The sequence below is a fragment of the Heteronotia binoei genome, chromosome 6 (genome assembly GCF_032191835.1).
Source record: "Heteronotia binoei isolate CCM8104 ecotype False Entrance Well chromosome 6, APGP_CSIRO_Hbin_v1, whole genome shotgun sequence".
In the NCBI taxonomy this organism is placed as follows: domain Eukaryota; kingdom Metazoa; phylum Chordata; class Lepidosauria; order Squamata; family Gekkonidae; genus Heteronotia; species Heteronotia binoei.
In genome coordinates, this window is record NC_083228.1 from 133,954,366 (window position 1) to 133,971,305 (window position 16,940).

General features: G+C 48.6%; 1 protein-coding gene across 1 annotated transcript in view; it reads left to right on the forward strand.

The window, feature by feature from the left end:
- Positions 1 to 16,940, forward strand: part of EPHB3 (EPH receptor B3) — a 164,664-nt gene that overhangs the window by 78,800 nt on the left and 68,924 nt on the right. The gene's annotated exons all lie outside the window — the stretch shown is intronic.

Sequence of the window (16,940 nt, forward strand, 5' to 3'; positions counted from 1 at the left end):
AAGAATCTCTGTCTGAGACCCTGGAGAGCTGCTAAGTAGACAGTACTGATTTTAATAGACCCAGGGTCTGATTCAGTGTAAGGTGACTTCACGTGTGTTTGGGGAGTGGCCATGGGTCAATGGTGGAGCACCTGCTTGGCATGCAGAAGGTCCCAGGTTCAATCCCTGGCATCTCCAGTTAAAAGGACCAGGCAGGAAGGGATGTGGCAGACCTCAGCCTGAGACCCTGGAGAGCCATGAGAAGAGCCTGTGGCTCAGTGGTAGAGCTCCTGCTTGGCATGCAGAAGGTCCCAGGTTCTATCCCTGGCATCTCCAGTTAAAAGGACCAGGCAGGAGGGAATGTGACAGACCTCAGCCTGAGACCCTGGAGAGCCATGAGAAGAGCCTGTGGCTTAGTGGTAGAGCTCCTGCTTTGCACACAGAAGGTCCCAGGTTCAATCCCTGGCATCTCCAGTTCAAAGGACCAGTCAGGAGGTTATGTGACAGACCTCAGCATGAGACCCTGGAGAGCTGCTGCTGGTCTGAGAGTAGACAATACTGACTTGGATGTACCGCAGGTCTGCTTCTGTGTATTGCAGCTTTATGTTTTGTTGAGGGGCTGTGGCTTAGTGGTAAGAGCATCTGCTCGGCTTGCAGAAGGTCCCAGGTTCAATCTCCGGCAGCTCCAGTCGAAAGGACCCAGGCAGTAAGCAGGTCCATATCTAGGGGTGCGGGGTTTTTTGAAAGGGGGCGCTGGAGGATGCTAATTGAATTAACAAAGTGTAAGCAAGAGGAGAGGGGTGTCGGGGGACCAGGAGAGGCTGTGTCTGGCAAATTCAGGAGGGGGTACTGCCCCCATCGCCTTCACCTAGTTATGGCCCTGGCAGTAGGTGATGTGAAAGAGCTCTTTGCCTGAGACCCTGGAGAGTGGCTGCCAGTTTGAGTAGACAATACTGACCTTGATGGACCAGTGGTCTGATTCGGTAGAAGGCAGCTTCATGGGTGGGATTTGGGGATGCCGAAGACCACAGAGGAGCAGAGCTGTGGCTAATTGTAGCAAGCTTCAGCCTAAATATCTTAGAAGAGCATCTCTCCTGCCGGGGGTGGAATTCTAGCAGGAGCTCCTTTGCATATTAGGCCACACACCCCTGATGTAGCCAATCCTCCAAGAGCTTACAAAAAAGAACCTTGTAAGCTCTTTGAGGACTGGCTACATCAGGGGGTGTGACCTAATATGCAAAGGAGCTCCTGCTAGAATTCCACCCCTGTCTCCCACCCACACAGTAACAAGTAACTGATGGAGAGACACTCTCAGGGCTGTTTTTTGTAGCAGGAACTCCTTTGCATATTAGGCTACACCTCCCTGATGTAGCCAGTCCTCCTGGAGCTTACAGTAGGCCCTGTACTAAGAGACCTGTAAGCTCTAGGAGGATTGGCTCCATCAGGGAGGAGTGGCCTAATATGCAAAGGAGTTCCTGCTACAAAAAAAAAAGCCCTGGCTACTCTACAGAGTGTGTGCATGAAACTAGTTTTGAAGTATCGGTGGAGCTGGCCCTTTTCAAGAGTGGCCACAGCTCAGTGGTAGAGTGCAGTCTTGGCATGCAGAGCGTCCCCGGTTTGATCCTCAGCCTCTCCGGTTAAAAGCTTTCAAGCAGCAGCTTGGATAAAAACTTACATTGGCCTGTAGACTTGGGAGAAGCCTTTCTCTTCCTGTGACTAATATTGAGCTAGATATAGGACTACTTGATATGGAACACTTCCTGTGTTGACTCCAGCAACATGGAATTAAAATACCACCAAAAATGTTGTTGGTTGTTAGTCTTTTACTTATGTATTTTGTTTACATGATTAAACAGAACTGAAGCAAAGCATAAGTGTTTGCATGACACATTGAATGATGCATGATTACACAGTAGAAACCAACTTAGAGCAAACTATACACAATTGTAGGAACCACGGTCCTTAATAATTCATCCAAGTGACTTTGTGACTCATTTTGTCCAGTGCTACCCTATCGCCTATCTTTTAAAAAAAAAAAACCATTGTGTTGATTTGGAAGTTGTTGTTTCACCCAGAGAGTCATTAACATGTGGAATTCACTACTGCAGGAAGTGGTGGGAGCTACAAGCATAGACAGCTTCAAGAGGGGACTGGATAAACTTAAGGAGCAGAAGTCCGTCAGTGGCTGTTAGCCACAAGGTATCGATAGAACTATTTGAGGCAGTGGTGCTCTGTAGTCTTGGTGCCTGAGGGGCAACAGTGGGAGGGCTTCTAGTGTCCTGGCCCTGCTGGTAGACCTGCTGATGGCACCTGGGTTTTGGCTCCTACACAGAGTGTTGGACTAGATGGGCCATTGTCCTGATCCAACATAGCTTCTCTTATGTCTGGAACAGTGATGCTCTGTATTCTTGGTGCTTGGAGGGCAACAGTGGGAGAGCTTCTGGAGTTCTGGCCCTGCTGCTGGACCTCCTGATGGCACCTGGGGGTTTTTTGGCCACTGTGTGACACAGAGTGTTGGACAGGATGGGCCATTGGCCTGATCCAACATGACTTCTCTTATGTTCTTATGTCTGGAACAGTGATGCTCTGTATTCTTGGTGCTTGGGGGGCAACAGTGGAAGGGCTTCTGGAGTTCTGGCCCTGCTGCTGGACCTCCTGATGGCACCTGGGGTTTTTTGCCCATTGTGTGACACAAAGTGTTGGACTGGATGGGCCATTGGCCTGATCCAACATGGCTTCTCTTATGTTCTTATGACTATAACAGTGATGCTCTGTATTCTTGGTGGGCAACAGTGGGAGGGCTTCTGGAGTTCTGGCCCTACTGGTGGATTTCCTGATGACCCCTGGGTTTTGGCCACTATATGACACAGTGTTGGACTAGATGGGCCATTGGCCTGATCCAACATGGCTTCTCTTATGTTCTTGTGAGGTTGTATCTTTCTGTTTTTCTTCGTTTGTAGTTGGTACTGGACAAGTCAGTTTTTAGGAGGTTTGAGGTTTAGGTTGCCTAAATGGGCAGAAAGCGGGATATAATTTATTTAATTAAATCTATTGGGGGAGGGCAATCCCTTATAAATGGAGGGCTATCAAGATGCCATCTGCAAAGGACCCAAGCTACAATGGCCCTGTCCACGTCCTAAAAATGCTTGGCGGGCCCTGGGAAAGATGTCGGGAAGCATCATGATGCCACAGGCAGGGGTGGAATAATAGCAGGAGCTCCTTTGCATATTAGGCCACGCCCCCTGATGAAGCCAATCCTCAAAGAGTTTACAAGGCTCTTTTTTGTAAGCTCTTGGAGGATTGGCTGCATCAGGGGTGTGTGGCTTAATATGCAAAGGAGCTCCTGCTAGAATTCCACCCCTGCCTACAGGCACCATGTCGAGGACTCCTGCTGTAATATAAGCGGCTTGTTTTGAGCAGGAACGCAGTTCTGGCTGGCTTGGCGTCAAGGGGTGTGGTCTAATATACAAATGAGTTCCTGCCAAAAGCCCTGTGTGAAATGCTGACGACACCAGGGGGGTATGGCCTAAAATGCAAATGAGTTCCTGCTTGGCTTTTTCTACCAAAAAAGCCCTGAATAGAAGGTACAAAGGATGAAAGGAAAGGCACTCTGGGCATGTTCTCCAGCCAGTGTCAGTCTTAAATATCATGGTGGAATGTCACCTGAGGTTTTTTTTAAGGCATCTGCAGGCAGAGCTTTTGCGGGCTCTGGAGATTAAAAGAAGCATCTCAAACTGTACTTTGCAAGCATGTCCCAGATTCAGCTGGAGGCCTCTTCTTTTCCTTTATTCCCCCCCCCCCTCCCAGTATGGAAACGATACACGCTCTCTCCAGCCTCCCTTCGAAGCAGACCTCCTGACCCCAGAGTGTTAAAACTAAAAATAAAGAAATCCCTGTGTTTTCTAGCTTCTGTGCTTGAGAGCCGTTACAGCCTCCCTGACCGCTTGCCCCGATCTTGTCTGGCTCTCATATTCTTCTGTGATTGAATGTGTGACGGGCGGTTGAAAGTCCGCCGAGGTCCCTTTCAAAGCGGCTTCCGTGTCGTCCTTCTCTCCCCCTCTCCGGAAGGTCATCTCCTGAAGTGGAAACCCGATTGATTCTGAATCGAAAGAGGCATCGGCTGGGGTGGAGGAGTAGCGATCCGTAGACGGCGAAGGGGCAGGCGGAGCAGAAAGCCGCCCGCGGCTACATCTGGCCTCAATCCTAGGAACCTGTTATTTTTATATATGTGTTTAATATCAGTAGCAGCGGCCCCGTGGCGCAGAGTGGTAAAGCAGCAGTGCTGCGGTCTGAACTCTCTGCTCACGATCTGAGTTCGATTCTGGCGGAAGCTGGATTCAGGCAGCTGGCCCGAGGTTGACTCAGCCTTCCATCCTTCCGAGGTCGGTCAAATGAGTGGGAAAGTGTTGGGGGGGGGGGAAGTGTAAAAGACTGGGGAAGGCAATGGCAAACTACCCCGTAAAAAAAAGTGCCGTGAAAACGTTGTGAAAGTGATGTCACCCCAGAGTCGGAAACGACTGGTGCTTGCACAGGGGACCTTTTCTTTCCTTAATATCACTGTGGCACCTGCATCACTGCGTTTGCCCACACTGGTCAGCAGACACTGCTTAAAGCTGCCTGCGGCAGGAATGCTGAGGAGAACTTTCAAGCCTGGGACAGTTCCTATCCCCTTGGCATCCTGTCTAGGATTCTGCGCCCCCCATTTTTGCTTGGCTTGGAAACCAGCCGTAATAACATGTTGCCACCGGTCCCAAGTCTCCCCGCTTTTGCAAGCCAGAGAACTTGAGAGAGGGGTTATCCTGCTTATTTTCTTCATTTGTACCCCCACCTTTCTCCCAGGGCTGGATTAAACCCTGTGGAGGCACCTAGGCCAGGGGTGTCAAACATGCAGTCTGGGGGCCGAATCAGGCCTCAGAGGGCTCCTATCAGGCCCTCGAGCAACTAGCTGTCATCTGCTTCCTTCTCCCTCTCTCTTGCTTCCTTCTGCATCACAGCTTGCTTTGCCAGGCTTGCTCAATCACACAGCAGAGCTGCAGAGCAAAGACTGTTTTCTCCATTGACTGAGGCTCCTCCCTTGGGGAGGAAGGGGTGAGGGAGAACTTGCTTTGCCAGGCTCTCAATTGCACAGAGAGCTACTGTGCCAAGCCTCTCTTCTTTCTTTTGGCTGAGGCTCCCCTCCCCTCAAGTCCTCTGGGAAGGAAGGAAAGAGCCAGAGCTTCCTTTGCCCAGTTCCTTGGATCCCATGGGAGAGATACAAAGAAAGCACCTTTAAGACCAACGAGTGCTAAGGTTTTAAGCCTGTTTTATTTTAAGTTTCTTTTTTAAAAACAAAAACAAAAAAACCTTTAATTGCATTTGTCTGTGTCCTTTATAAAGTTCATATCTCTGCTTCTTAATATTAAATAGGTACACATACGGCCCAGCCCAACATGGCCCGGCCCAACAAGGTCTCATTTATGTCAGATCCGGCCTTCATAACAAATGAGTCCGGCACCCCTGCCCTAGGCAGCCAAAATCTCAGGGGGCCCCTCGCAAATTATCTCAGAGTTGGAGTGGTCGCCTTCTCAAAAGCCCCTTTTACTAAGCTTCAGGGGAGAGGCAGAGAGAGGCAAACTTGGCAATGACACCAGCATCAGCTGCAACAGGCGAGTTGGGCAAAGTTGCTGGCTGCACGTGGAGGCTGGGAAGGCTGCAGGCAGGGGGGGAAACGGGGGAGGGGAGCCAGCCCAGGGCCCCTAAAGGCATGGGGCCCATAGGCCTGTGCCTCCTTGGCCTAATTGTTAATCCAGCCCTTCTTTCTCCCCAGTAGGAACCCAAAGCACATTGCAGCATCCTCCTTTTCTCCGTTTCAGCCTTCTCATATCTGTCTTCGTGTGCTAGTTACGCTTCCCTGGTTGTCCCTTTCTGTTTGAATCCCGGCTCGTCGTTTCCCATCTGGCGTCCTTCAGCGCCTAGTCTTTGAAACACTGCGATTCTACATTTCCTCACGGGAAATGGAGGCGAAGTCCATCTTGCCTAAGCCGAGAGAACCCGTCGCTCTTTGGAGCTTTGCGAACAAGGCAAGCCATGCCACGGGATACTTGACTGCAGCCGGCTTGATCTTCCTCCAGAGAGAAGTCAACGGCAGGGCTTTGTCTCCCAATCACAAGGTGTTTCAGATCTGCTGGAAACTTGTTGTGACTCTTTGCCAAGCTTTTGGGTGCAAACTGGCTTGGAATCTCAAATAAATCCATCTCAAAGGCCTGCGTTGGCAGGGAGAGAGATGCAAGGAAGCCTCCAGGGTGCACAGCGAGCGACAAGAATTAGAGAGCGCTCGGCGACTGCCAAAGTTCGAGCCTGCAGAGTTTGAGCACTTTGACAGGGAGCTTCTAAGAACCTTCGAAGAACACTCCGCAGGGAGCGTTCCCCACCAAGGCTGTGCCACCTGCACACCATGATCATCCAGGCAGCGTCGTTTTTCATCTCCAGACAGCTGTTGCCATTTAGATCTGGGGAGTTCAAAATGCAAAAATATTTGAGTGAGAGAAGAGCCGCTGGCTGGAGGAGGGGCCATGGCTCATGGCCTCGTTGAGGGGACGGAAGCAGATAAAAAGCAGTGCCATGTGACCGAAGGGGGCAGGAATGCCAAAAATGGGGGTGAAGGTTGTATGTTGGATCAGGCCAGTGGCCCATCCAGTCCAACACTGCATGTCCCATAGTGGCCAAAAAACCAGGTGCCATCAGGAGGTCCACCAGTGGGGCCAGAACTCCATAAGACCTCCCACTGTTGCTCCCCCCATGCACCAAAAATACGGATCATCACTGCCCCAGACAGAGAGTTCTATCTATACTCTGTGGCTCTTCCACACATATTGTGTGGCTCTTGAAACCTCCGCTGGCTGGCTTGGAGAAGGCATTTAAAGTTGGTTTTTTTCCCATCCCTTTCTCCCTCTTCCCTTCCCCATCTATTTCCTAGAGCCAGTTCGATGTAGTGGTTAAGTGCATGGATTGTTATCTGGGAGAACCGGGTTGGATTCCCCACTCCTCCACTTGCAGCTGCTGGAATGGCCTCGGGTCAGCCAGTAGCTATCACAGAGCTTGTCCTTGAAAGGGCAGCTTTTGAGAGAGCTCTCTCAGCCCCAGCTATCTTACAGGGTGTTTGTTGTCGGGGAGGAAGATAAAGGAGATTGTGAGTCGCTCTGAAACTCTGAGTGGAGGGTGAAATATAAATCCAATGTCTCCTTCCTTCCTTCCTTCCTTCCTTCCTTCCTTCCTTCCTTCCTTCCTTCCTTCCTTCCTTCCTTCCTTCCTTCCTTCCTTCCTTCCTTCCTTCCTTCCTTCCTTCCTCTGATGTTCATGTCTTCCAGCTCTCAAACATCTGACATTTATTTTATGTTGCTCTTAAGTTAAGCAGGTTTGGCCACCTTTTTCTAGGCTTGATTCTCTAAGCTGAGACCGTATAGAACTCCGCTGTTGCAAGTCTATGGACAGATAATAGTTGAGTAGACCCTGTAATCTGGAGCGAGACTTTGTAATGCAGCTTTACCTACAAGAAATGAGATAAAAGCCATCTGGGATGGCCATTCTTGCCACCATTTTGATTGTAATGGTTTGTGAATGAACCTTGTGTTTAACACCCTTTTCTGCAGGCGTGCCATGTTGCCTGCCGGCTGCCTCTGTTTCTTAGCTCAGTGGTGTGTAATGTCACGTGACGCATCCGACATCACCCAATCGGGATTCACGGAACTCTTTGCAGTCTGCCATCTTGCCTAGCTGCGTTTGGCCATTTTGTAGCGCAGAGATTTTGTAGCTGCTCCCACACAGTTTGAGCGCTCACTAAAATTTTGAAAGTTTAAAAAAAAAAAAAAAACTTGGACAAGGAGCTCGAGTTCTTCATCCAGGCAAGTTTTTGGCAGAGAGCCGACAGAAATCTTCATTTGCTACTTTTGTGCGTTGAGTAAAATATATATATCTGCATCTAGGTGAACGTCCATGTGTCTCTCTTTCTGCTTTTTGACTTGGATATCTTCCATGGGAAGGCTTCATGTCTGTAAATGGAAACAGATTTTTAAGGATTTACAGGGCCTTGAAGTTAGCCAGATTTCCTGTTAAGTCGTGAGGGGACTTTGAAAATGTTCATAGACTTGTTTGGTATTTGGAATGGATCTGTCTCTTGCCTCTCCCTCCTGTTCATCTCTCTGAAAAGATCTGGGGCTCTGTCTTTTGGGTAATGTGTTTTTTTCAATATAAAAAAGCACTCCCATAAAAAGTGGCAAATGAAGTCCGCAGAAGTGGCAAATGAAGTCCGCAGAAGTGGCAAATGAAGTCCGCAGAAGTGGCAAATGAAGTCTGCTTGCCTTGCAAACACTTCTTACTAGCCCACCTGCCTACAGATAACTGCATCATCTGCAGCTCTCTAACACCTTTAAAAATTAAAAAAAAAAGTGGTGTAGAAAAGTTCAGGAATGGGCAACTAGAATGATTAAAGGGGTTGGAAAACTTTCCCTCTGGAGAAAGGTTAAAGAGCTTGGGGCTCTTTAGCTTGGAGAAACGTCGACTCAGGGGTCACAGGATAGAGGTTTACAGGATTATGCTTGGGATCAAGAAGGTAGAGAAAGAAGTACTTTTCTCTCTTTCCCACAATACAAGAACTCCTGGGCACTCAATTAAATTGCTGAACAGTCGGGTTAGAATCGATAAAAGGTAGTACTTCTTCACCCAAAGAGTGATTAACACATGGAATTCACTGCCACAGGAGGTGGTGGCAGCTACAAGCATAGACGGCTTCAAGAGGGGATTGGATAAGCATATGGAGCAGAAGTCCATCAGTGGTTATTAGCCAGCAGGTATAGATGAAACTCTCACTTGTCTCGGGCAAGTGATGCTCTGTATTCTTGGTGCTGGGGTGGGGGGCAACAGTGGGAGGGCTTCTAGTGTCCTGGCCCCACTGGTGGACCTCCTGATGGCACCTGCTTTTTTGACCAGAGTGTTGGACTGGATGGGCCATTGGCCTGTTCCAACATGGCTTCTCTTATGTTGTTACGAGAACAACTGACTGTTGTCCAGTTGACATAGCGTGCACTCCATATTAGCCAGCCAAATGACCATTCATAAGGCTGCTCTAATAATATCGGAGCCCTGAAGTTAGTCCTGAAGAGAGCCAGTTTGGTGTAGTGGTTAAGTGTGTAGACTCTTAGCTGGGAGAACTGACTTTGATTCCCCACTCCTCCACTTGCAGCTGCTGGAATGGCCTTGGGTCAGCCATAGCTTATCACAGGAGTTGTCCTTGAAAGGGCAGCTGCTGTGAGAGCCTTCTCAGCCCCATCTACCTCACAATGTGTCTGTTGTGGGGGGGAGAAGATACAGGAGATTGTAAGCTGCTCTGAGTCCCTGATTCAGAGAGAGGGCAGGGTATAAATCTTCAATTCTTCTTCTTTGTGATAGATCCACAACAGTCCTGAGTGAGGAAGAAAGTAGCCCAGGCTATGATACTGCAGAGCAGGGCTTTTTTTAGCAGGAATGAACAGGAACACAGTTCCGGCTGGCTTGGCATCAGGGGGTGTGGCCTAATATGCAAATGAGTTCCTGGTGGGCTTTGTCTACCAAAAAGCCCTGTGTGAAACAATGGTGGCATCAGGGGGTGTGACCTGATATGCAAATGAGTTCCGGCTGGGCCTTTTCTACCCAAAAAGCCCTGCTGCAGAGGAAAAGGGGCATGGTGTAGCTCAGTCCCGTCAGATCTCGGAAGCTAAGCAGGATTGGTATTTGAACGAGAGACCATGAAGGCAGACTCTGCAGAGGAAGGCATTGGCCTCTGCTTCTTACTTGCCTCAAAAACCCCTTGCTGGAGTCGCCATACACTTTACAGTGACGTCACAACACTTTACACATACGATACTCTGGAGGGAGTCGACTACTGGCTTCAGCTGAGTTTGATATTCCTCCAGAAGTCAGCAGCTCTTGCCCACATAAAAGCTGCCAGCAATAGAATACTAACAAATACCACAGCTTCTGTTAACTTGGTCCCCCACTAGACACATAGTCTACGACTACTGTGATTTGTTTGCTGGAGAGTCAGTTTGGTGTAGTGGTTAAGTGTGCGGACTCTTATCTGGGGGAACCGGGTTTGATTCCCCACTCCTCCACTTGCAACTGCTGGCATGGCCTTGGGTCAGCCATAGCTCTCATAGGAGTTGTCCTTGAAAGGGCAGCTGCTGTAAGAGCTCTCTCAGTCCCACCTACCTCACAGGGTGTCTGTTGTGGGCTGGGGGGGGGGGTGCGGAGAGAAAGGAGATTGTGACTGCTCTGAGTCTCTGAGATTCAGAGTATAGGGCGGGATATAAATCCAATAACTTCTGTCGTCTTTGTTTTTTTACAGACTATATGGAGAATGAAGTAGTCTACCCCTTAGTTTCCAGTGTTTCCTGAATTGTTTTTCTGCCCTTTTCAGGCCTGACCTGTGCCAATTTTTAAGTCAAACTGTACTGTGTAGACCAGGGGTGGGGAACGTTGGCTCTTCAGATGTTTTTTGCCTGCAACTCCCATCAGCCCAAGCCATCATGGGAGTTGTAGGCAAAAAACATCTGGAGAGCCAATGTTCCCTACCCCTGGTGTAGATAGTCAAATCACAATTGGGGCTTCCCACAACTACGGTCCCTTTAAATTTCAGGCCAGACTCTTCTTTCCAGCATAATTGACTACTTCCTGTTCTTTGTTGGTCGCCCCCTGGTTCCACTCCACATTCATGAATCAATTCTAAAATTATAAGCTGTTATTCCCTTGGGGTGTGGGAGGATTAAGTACACTTGGTAATTTCCCAGTGCTCTTTTAAACTAAATAGAGTGGCTGGTAATTTTTTTTTTTTTAATTGTGCAATCATGATAATAAGCAATAACACTTTAAAAAAAAATTGTGATCAGTGTCTCTGGCCGGCTACAAAGTAAACACAGAGTAGTTCAGTCTTCCCACCCACCCCCACCCACCCCGAGAATCAAAATGACAATTAACAATTGATTCATAAGTGCAAGGAGAGAACCAGACACCTCCAGGAAACAGGAAGTAGTTAATTAGCCCGAAAACAAAGAGCTAAAGAGACATTGCCAGGAGAAACGGGACCTTATACTGTAGGTTTTATTGGCTTTTGTGCAAACATCTAGGAGGATATTTCCCAAGGGAATGGATGTTGATGGAGGATACTGCACTCAGTGACGTCCCCCCCCCCGTTAGGGCCGCCAAAGCCCTGGTCCCAGTGGGGGTTCCTGACATGTACACATGTACCATAGAGTTTTCCCCTCCCAAATGGCTAGAGCGTCCGGGAAAACCATAGATTTTTCCCATAAATGCCTAGAGCGACCACGAGCGACATCGCCAGTGCGATGACATCCGGGAAACCCGCCAGGCAATGCTGGGGACTTGGCAATTCTGCCCCAGTTCACTTTGTAGCCAAATGCAGAAAAGGGACAACCAAGCAGGGCAAAACGTATTTATAGCACTGAACTACCTAGGGTTACCAGACGCTCCTCCCCCCCCCCAGTGGAAGCGGGTCTCCGACCACTAGGCCCTGCCCCCCAGCTGTTAACTGGCTGGCGGTGGGACTTGCCAAGAGAAAGGGGAAGGCCTGGGCCACAGAGCTGGCGTCGCTCAGGAAGTGACATAATTGTACCAGCAGTGCCCAGGCAACGCTCTGGTATTTGAGTAAAAAGACCAGCTGGTTTTACCGTAGAATTTTTGCCCAAATATCAGTGTCACAGCAACGTTGTGGCGTAATGACATCACTTCCTGTGCAACACAGGCAACATGACCTGGGCCTTCCTTTTTTTCTTGGTAAATTGCGATCCTAGAACCACCTTTAAAACCCTTAAGAAGTCAAGTTTAGCTTTGGAAACTTTCAAACAGAGTCTGGGGGGGAAAGGGGGGTGAATAGTGGGAACAACTCAACATTAAGATTTCTTCCATGTTTATTTTAAGCAACTCTTACCCCCTTACAAGTGTCACCACCTGGGCTGCATTATCAAGAAGAGGAACAGCATAGGGGGAGAGGGAAACCTTAACCTGTTCCCCCCTGCACTTTTCTCTCTGGGGAAACCCAGTCCCAGACGCTTTTACTCCTTCTAGGGAAAACTTACAGGTACTCATATTTTTCCCTTCTCAGGGTGGCAAAAAGTAGCTTGGGACACAGTGGCTGTTACTACTGATTGGAATGGCCGGGGAGGAAAGGATTAAAACTCCTCCTTCCTGCTTCAGGGAAGAACAAATAAAAGGAAGTCCTTCTTCACCCAAAGGGTGATTAACACATGGAATTCACTGCCACAGGAGGTGGTGGCAACTACAAGCATAGATGGCTTCAAGAGGGGAGTGGATAAACATCTGGAGTAGAGGTCCATCAGTGACTATTAGCCACAGGGTATAGCAGGAGCTCTCTGTCTGGGGCAGTGATGCTCTGTATTCTTGGTGCTTGGGCCCCAGCAGCTATCATTTCTGAGTCAAATATTGGAAAATACTGAGTTCCAGTGTCTGTTCAGCCTCTCTGAGAGAGCCAGTTTGGTGTAGTGGTTAAGTTTGATTCCCCACTCCTCCATTTGCAGCTGCAGGAATGGCCTTGGGTCAGCCATAGCTCTGGCAGAGGTTGTCCTTGAAAGAGCAGCTGCTGTGAGAGCCCTCTCAGCCCCACCCACCTCACAGGGTGTCTGTTGTGGGGGAAGAAGATAAAGGAGATTGTAAGGCACTCTGAGTCTCTGATTCAGAGAGAAGGGCGGGGTATAAATCTGCAGTCTTCTTCTGTCCTGGCTCATTTGTAGCATGGGAACTTCTTCTGTGCAGATGGAAAACCTAAAGATTCCATTGGAGACATGAGCTGTGTTTAAAGTAGTGTAGAAATCGGGCTCCATTTCTCAGCCATATAACTGATGAAGAATTGTTTTGAAAGGTATACCTGGGAAGGATGTATGGTTGTAGAAACCTCTCTGGGACATCCTCTGCCTTCTCTTTGGACTTTTGGAGGTCTTTTGGACATTTATACGAAGGAGCAGAGGAGTCTCTGCTTTGATTCGTGTTTACTATTGAAGAATGTGTCTTGAATGGCGATCCTTATTTCCTATTACTTGTAACTGAATTGTGGTCACCAATTCTATTTCATGATCTGTACCTGTTTAAGATAAGTGCAGAGTCTTAAATCTGAGCCACAAAATACGAAGTACAAATACCGAATGGGGGATGCACTTTTGGGAAGTAGTGTGCGCAAAGGAGACCTTGGAGTACTAGTGGACTCAAACTAAAGATGAGCAATCAGTGTGGGAGATGGGGAGAGAGAGGTGGGAAGAAAGCAATTTTAAATGTGTTCTTCCCCCCCCCCCCCGTCAGCTGGCTTGGAAAGGAGAAGGGATTTAAAGAGAAATATGCCTTCTCAAAGCTGGCCAGTGGGGTGATGAGGACTCCGATAGACATACAATATGTTTGAAAGAGCTACTGGTGGCTCCCAAGCCACAGTTTGTCTACTACACAGTTACTCTACTATTCAAAGTGGCCATTTTTATCCAAGAACCGATCTCTGTCACCTGAAGTTGTAACTCCGGGAGATCTCCTGGTGGCTGGAGGTAGTGACCCTAGCCGGGGCCCTTCAGCTCTCTCTCCAGGCAGAGAAAGGAACAGGGCTGTGCTATTCCAGCTCTTTGTAGCTGCCTGGTAGCACAGAGAGCCCCTGTTATCAGCCAGGCTCGGGATAAATATTTGGAGCCAGGCGTCTGGCTGCCTTTGCCCGGTCAACAGACCAGCCCCTTTTCTCTTCCAGCCCCCCACCCCTCCTCCCCAGCTGAGGTGTCAAGAATTGGATCCAAGCATGGCCACCCATAACCTGAGATCGAGCAAGTTTGCAAACACACGTTTGTCTCAGAAAGTGTGGGCAAAGCCACCTAAAAGAAGAAGAAAGAAAGCGGTAATGTCTGAACTGGCCCTTCTCCAAACTGGCCCTTCTCCAAACCCCCAAACGGGGAACCGAGGTCCAGCCGTCTGTTTCCTTCCAGCCTTGAGGCGTTTGCCTTTTTAACACCACTCGCCACTCCATCCCTTTCTCCCCTCCCCGACAATTCTGCAAACAGCTTAGCGGTAAATAGCCATAAAACCAAATTGCGGCTCAAATGAATTTACAGCCGAGTCCTCCTTCCCCCTCTGTTCCAAACTTCCTGGCTTTTTGAAGATCTCCCGCTTCTCTTTCATCTCCTGAAGGCAAGATGCCCTGGTCGGTCCGACCACAGGAGGCTGGGAATTCCACTGGGGGCGGGGCTTCTCCAGTAATAGAGTGCTGGAAGGATCAGGGCTCTAGAACTTAGATTTTTTAACACCCTGCCCAGAAGGGCTTATTAGAGCTCATTTAATTAGCAAGCAGCCCTCCTTGGGAGATTGGCGCTGCTCTTTTCTAGCGCAGAAGGGCAGTCTGTAGAAGAAGGAGCAGGCGAGCAGTTAGTCACAAGAGCTCTTTTAAAATGCCAGACACCGAAAGCTTGTACCCTGAAAATCTTCTTGTCCTCTAAAGGGCCACCAGACTTGAATCTAGCTCAGGGGTGTCAAACATGCAGTTGGGGGGGAGGAATCAGGCTCCCCGAGGGCTCCTATCAGGCCCCTGATCAACTGACCATCATCTGCTTCCTTCTCCATATATTTTGCTTCCTTCTGCACAACACCTTGCTTTGCAAGGCTTGCTCAATTGTACGAGCAGAGAAAACAATGGCAACACATCCAGATTTCATTCCAAAACCATAAATCATATACGTTTTTGCACAATATAACATATAGAATTTTGTAAATTTTGCCAAATTGTATTCTTGACACAATTGCTTTTAGATTTCTTTTTGCTCAATTGTACAGCAGCTAAAGAGCAAAACCTCTATTTTCTCCATTGGCTGAGGTTCCTCCCTTGGGGAGGAAGGGGGGAGGGGGAGCTTGCTTTGCCAGGCTGTCTCAGTTGCACAGTGGAGCTACTGAGCCAAGCTTCTGTTCCTTCTATTGGCTGAGGCTCCTCCCCCTCCTGGCCCCCTGGGGAAGGAAAGAGCCAGAGCTTCCTTTGCCCAGTTCCCTGAATCCCATCGGAGAAATACAAAGAAAGCATCTTTAAGACCAATGAGTGCTAATGTTTTAAGCATGTTTTAAGTTTTTAAAATATATATATATTTGTCTTTGTGTTCTTTATAAAATTTGTATTTCTGCTACCTAATCTTAAATAGGTACACACATGGCCTGGCCCGACATGGCTCGACCCAACAAGATCTCATTTATGTCAGATTCGGCCCTCATAACAAATGAGTTCGACACCCCAGATCTAGCTCTTCTATTGCAGACCAATATGACTATCCTCTGAAACTATCTCTGTGAGGTTTTCGAGGAGCTGCACCCAGGAGAGGCCTGGCATAACAAACCAACAACACACGCAAACTCTCTCTGTGTAGCAAGGCAAAAAGCTCATACCATGAATAAAACTTCGTTGGCCTTAAAAGTGCTCTGTATTTGTGCCTCCAATCAAAGGAATTGGGCAAAGAAAGCTCTGGCTCTTTCCCTCCCACCCCAGGGAACGAAGATGTGGAGGAGCCTCAGTCATAGAAGGAAGAGAGGCTTGGCTCAGTAGCTCTGCTGTGAGACTGAGAGAGCCTGGCAAGGCAGGCTCCTTCTCCTGCCCCCTCCCATCCTCCCGAAGGGAGGAGCCTCATCCACAATGGAGAAAATAGAGGCTTTGCTCTGTAGCTCCTGTGTGATTGAGCAAGCCTGGCAAAGCAAGCTGAGACGCAGAAGGAAGCAAGAGAGAGAGAAGGAAGCAGATGACAGTGAGTTGCTCGTAGGCCTGATAGGAGCCCTCCGGGGGCCTGATCCAGTCCACAGGCCACACATTTGACATCCCTGCTTTAAGTTAAAATACATCGGAAGGGTTTGTTCCCTCTCTGCACCTTGAAGATTTGCTGACATCTGGAGGTATCATTTTGGATGTTGGCACGTTGCCGGTGTCTAATCATCTTCTGCAATCAAGGCACCTTTTATAATCCAAGAGCCAAACTTCACTGAAACGCAGAGCAAGAGAAGAAGAAAGAGTTGATATAAGAAAGCCTGTTGGCATATACGGAAAATTCACTTGGTCAGCATTACTGATAATTGACACGTGGATTTACCATCCATGTTTCCATGGCCCCAAATCGTGCAGAGTCCTTTATTAGGACTGGGCACATATAAATTCTCACAATAAATAGACACATGAACAGGGGTGAAATTCTAGCAGGAGCTCCTTTGCATATTAGGCCACGCCCTCCTGATGTAGCCAATCCTCCAAGAGCTTACAAAAAGGAGCCTTGTAAGCTCTTGAAGGATTGACTACATCAGGGGGTGTGGCCTAATATGCAAAGGAGCTCCTGCTAGAATCCCACCCCTGCACATGAGCTTCCTACACAACTGCTGCAGCACTCTGGCATGTATTTGCACGTGACTCGCACTTGGATTCCTAACAATTGTTCACCTCTGTCATTTCCCTTTCTGTAAAGCATCCCTCTTTAGTTCCATAAAAGTCTTTGCCTGCCTTTCCTTTCACCTTTCCCGCTATCCCACCTTCTTATCCAGTGTGCCTTGACTTAAAAGATTTTATTTTTCTTTTTTGAAGAAGCCATCTTTGGTTCCTTCTGTCAAGTCACTGTTGAGTTATAGTGACCTTGTGGTGTTTTCAAGGCAAAACACCTTCAGAGGCAGTTTTCCATTGCCTGCCTCTGTGTCATAAGAGAAGCCATGTGGGATCAGGCCAATGGCCCATCAACACTCTGTGTCACACAGTGGCCAAAACCCCCAGGTGCCATCAGGAGGTCCATCAATGGGGCCAGGACACTAGAAGTCTTCACCCTGTTGCCCCTCCCAAGCACCAAGAATACAGAGCATCACTGCCCCAGGCAGGGAGTTCCAACAATACCCTGTGGCTAATAGCTGCTGATGGACCTCTGCTCCAGATGTTTATCCAATCC